Below are 4,377 nucleotides of genomic sequence, written 5' to 3' on the forward strand. Positions count from 1 at the left end.
CAGTTATAAATTGTTATTTATGATCAACTATTACTAGGATTCTTGCTAATAATAATCTGGATCACTGATCATGTAATAAATCAACAAACATTTATTAAGCACATAATGTGTGCCAAATACTGTGCTAAACACTGGATATATAATAAAGGGCAAACAGCAACAACAAAAACAAGAACAAAGCTGGACCTGATACTCAAGGAGCTCACACTCTAATGGAGAAGAAGACATGCAAACAACCAACAAGTCATATTCAAGATCAGTTGGAAATAACCATATAGTAGAGATACTAGCCTTAAAAGGGATCAGGAAAGACTTCTTGTAGAAAGGAGGATTTTAACTGGATGCTAGAGACCCAGGAATTAGGGAACTAGAGAAACCAGGAAATGGAAGTGAGGAGGGGAAAAGGTATGGTTTAGCAACAATTTGAAAACGAAAAGATTTATGAGTCTTAGTGGATTGCAACTCAACGTAAGTCAATAGTCAAAAATGCCAATGTCAACTTGCACTTCATTTTAAAGAGAAAGAACTTCCCGCAATAAGGAAGTGAAAGTTTTTTCTATGCTCTGTTCTAATTAGAACATATTTGTTCTAATAAATAAAGAAACAAACAAATAGATAGATAGATAGATAATGTTGATATGAAGTCATATAAAGCACCCAAAGGAGAACAATTAGAAATGATAAGGAGCCTTAAGTTCATATCATTTGAAAATTGTTTGAAGGAACTGTGGATGTTTATCCTGGAGGATAAAATAAAGACTAGATGGGGAGAAATGATAGCTGTTTTCATGTATTTGAAGAGCTGTCACTTGAAGTGAGATTAATTTTACATTATCTGGGCAAAAGAAGGAACAATGGATAAAAGTTGTGAAGAAGCAAACTCAGGCTTATTGTTATAGGTTCTCCTTGGAGGGACAAATGAAGAAGTTTGTTTTATTATGTATCCAAATGGAACAAAAATATAATTTCATGGAATGCTGGGCCATCTTGCAGTTTGGTGCTCATGACGAATATTTGTAAAATGGTCACAGTGAAGATATCCTTATTTCTTGTGCTGAAATCTATTATAGAGGATGAGTAAAAAGAAATTCTAGAAATAATTCAGGAAGACTTTTTGAATTAAACACATTCCAATACCTGTTGCCTACAATGTTTTGATTGTAGGATTATAGTTTTAGAGTTTGTCTGGACCTGAAAGGTCATCTAGACCTAACTCCTCATTTTGCAGATGAGGAAAGGGACATACAAAAGTTATGACTTGCTGAAGTTCACATAGCTAATTGGTGGAGCTTCCTTAAAAATCATGACTCTTTTCTACACATTCTAAGGTGCTCCATAAATGCTTCTTGAATGGTATACCACATATTATGTGGCACCACTTAGAACACTTTTTTTTGAACTTCTCCCAGTGCTAGGACAATAATGGCTTATTGTTTATTGATTATAAAAAAATGTATATGCTTCAGCAAAGTAAAACAAAGCCTCAAGATCTGTCTCTACCCAAAGTTTCTCTCATATAAATTTATATCAGCTAAGATAGAAATTGTTTCAAGATAATTTTATTTTCCTTGAAACTTTCAGTTAATAATGTGATTGTAGAAAAATCACCTGCTATAGAATGACATTTATGAAAGTCTATCAATATCTTTCTATATCTTCATTAAGGCTGGCCTCAATTTATGTGACTAAACCTCACCTTAACTGAGTGTTGACTTTCCTTATTTTTCAAGGTAAAACTTTGAACTGACTGCCATGTAGAGTGTCAAAAAGACCTAGAATGGTACAAAACTTCTTTATAGTTTTTGCTTTATAGGTATTAAACATCTCAAAGTCTCTTCCTCTTTTTTTCAATTGTTCAGTGGAAGAAGAGTTATTTTTTTTACCTTAAAATAATCACTCGTTTTACAGACATATATTCTAAGTTCTTAGCCAATGAATTTTTTTTCTGCCTTATGGAAAGCAAACATCATATAAATAGCAAACTATGAACACTATCTATTGATCTGTAAGTCCTTATGACTTTGTCTTTCCAAAGTTTGGATGATTTTCTAGGCAACCATTCTCTTTCCTGTAGCTAATCAATGACATCCTTTCTTTCTTGATCAATGCTTTATTTACATCTTTTCATGCTTTGGACTTCTCATACTTCTTATGGCATTTCCCCTATAATATTTTTAAAAATAGAACAGTTGCCAAACAGAGATTGATTAGTTTCCACAAAAGTGAGAAAATTTCTAGTCCTTCCTTTCCAATTCCCAAAGCTCTTCCCATTCCTTGTTTACTTCAACTTTCCAACCCAGTATTACTTTCAATCCATGAACATAATAATCAGCTGTGACATCTCTTCCTTTTGACCAAACTGGAATGTGAAAGAAGGAATGTGATCTCTTCATTCTTAGGTCAGTATTTGACAATATTGTTAGAACATGAACCTGTGACACTCTCTGAATATAAAAGTTAATATTTCAATACCAGAAAAAAAAAAAACATTGGGATTGTGTTATCTTTGGTTTTGTGAGTAACTTATCTTTGCCTAAAAATAGACATTACAAAAGTTTCACTATCTGTAGACTGTAGTCAGAGATTAAGACAAGGTTCCTATATAGGCAATTCTGCTATTTTTAGGCTTAAAGTAAAAGCATTTTGAGAAAAAAAGAAACCTTTGAGAAAATGACAGAAAGTTGCATCTGAGGATGCAAAATGGAAATTGTGCAAAAGTGTCTTTCATACATATTTGTCCCAGGTGAGATTTGCTATTGAATATATTTTTGCTATGAGATTAGCATCAGTTTCTATGAGGCACTGAACTTTAGTATTTCCTGTTTCTTTCTTTAGATTAAATCTGCAATTGTGCCATATTGTGAATTTTTTTTTCACATTTAACCTTTCAGCATAGTATTAAAAGTAAAATAATGAAGAAATGGATGAAGAGCAAAGAATGTGCATGAGCTGTGTGGGTGTAGATGGCAAGTGGCATCACTGATTCCTAGCCTTTCTCTAACTCGGCAGAAGAATGTTGTTTTCATGCTTCTGTGCAGTTTGTCATTTTTGAAGGGCATAGTTAATGGGTGTGCACTTCTAAGAAAAATGGGAAAAGGTCAACTAGTGCCCCTTAACCAGTTAAAAAAAAACCAACTCATTTCCAGAATTATGGGGATCTGTGAAGAGATATAATTGTTAGAAGCTCAGCCTATAACTTAGTCAAAATTTCCACTGATTTCCTTATAGCAGGTGGCCTTTTGAAATGTCAGTAACTTTGTTAATTCCTAGCCAATTATCTCCAAACTTTGGAAGGCATGGACTTACTGTGGAGGAATATAATTTACATAGGTCTGTATATTTGCAAATAGTGCATATACACATTTTTATTTTCCCTTAGTTTCTAAAGAGGATGTTATTTATAATTTTACTAATTACAAATAAATCATCTGTGAAAGGAGAGGGATTTGATTCGAAAACTTTTCCATAATGAGAATGCAAAAAATTTTTTTTTAAATATGGAAATTGTAGGCAGTTGAAATTCACTGTCAACTTTGTGTATGGTTATTTTATGGATGGTAATAATCAACCAAATAAGGAGACAAGTCCTATTCAAAACCAAACCATAGTAGGTATGTTATTTTTGTGAGGGAGAGGTGTGGCATGGGTGGTGATGTGGTAATTTAACAGCATAAACATTATATTATAAATGCTTATCTTATGGATGAATGCATAAATTAAAGTCAAATTCAAGGAATGCTCACTTGATGGTTTCAAAATTGTATGGAATAAAGGTCCGGCAGAATGTAATTTGTCTTTCCAATTTTCCAAGTTCAATTCAATGCAAGAAACATTTATTAAGAGCATTCTTGCATTAGTTAAAACACATCTAGAGACTTATTTCTTACTCATATTGACCTGAAGATGTTTAGAAATCTGATAGCTACTCCAAAAGAAAGGATATTCTCATTCTCTGAATAAACCTGAAAAAAAACAGTGGAATTGATTTGAATCTGCAGAGATCCCGTGCCAATGTTTGTGTAACCCTTTAATTATTCTTCCAATTTTATTTTAAGTGGTAGAGTGAAATGATATCAGATTTAGAATGAAAGGATTTAGATTAGAAATACTCCTCTGCCACCTTTGTGAATTTGGACATCATTTAATCTTTCTAAAGCTTCAGTTGCCTCATCTGTAAAGAAAAAAAGTGGATGATTTCTCATGTCTTAGCCATCTTATGATCCTGTAAATCTTTTTTATTGACACTCCATTTCCCTTCTCCAGGCTTTTGTAATGGCTATCCTGCACATTTGGAATGTAATCCCTTCTTACCTCCAACTCTAAGAAACCCTAGTTTCCTTCAAGGTTCAGCTCAACCATCCCTTCCTACACAAAATA

The sequence above is a fragment of the Notamacropus eugenii genome, chromosome 1, assembly GCF_028372415.1.
Source record: "Notamacropus eugenii isolate mMacEug1 chromosome 1, mMacEug1.pri_v2, whole genome shotgun sequence".
Lineage (NCBI taxonomy): Eukaryota > Metazoa > Chordata > Mammalia > Diprotodontia > Macropodidae > Notamacropus > Notamacropus eugenii.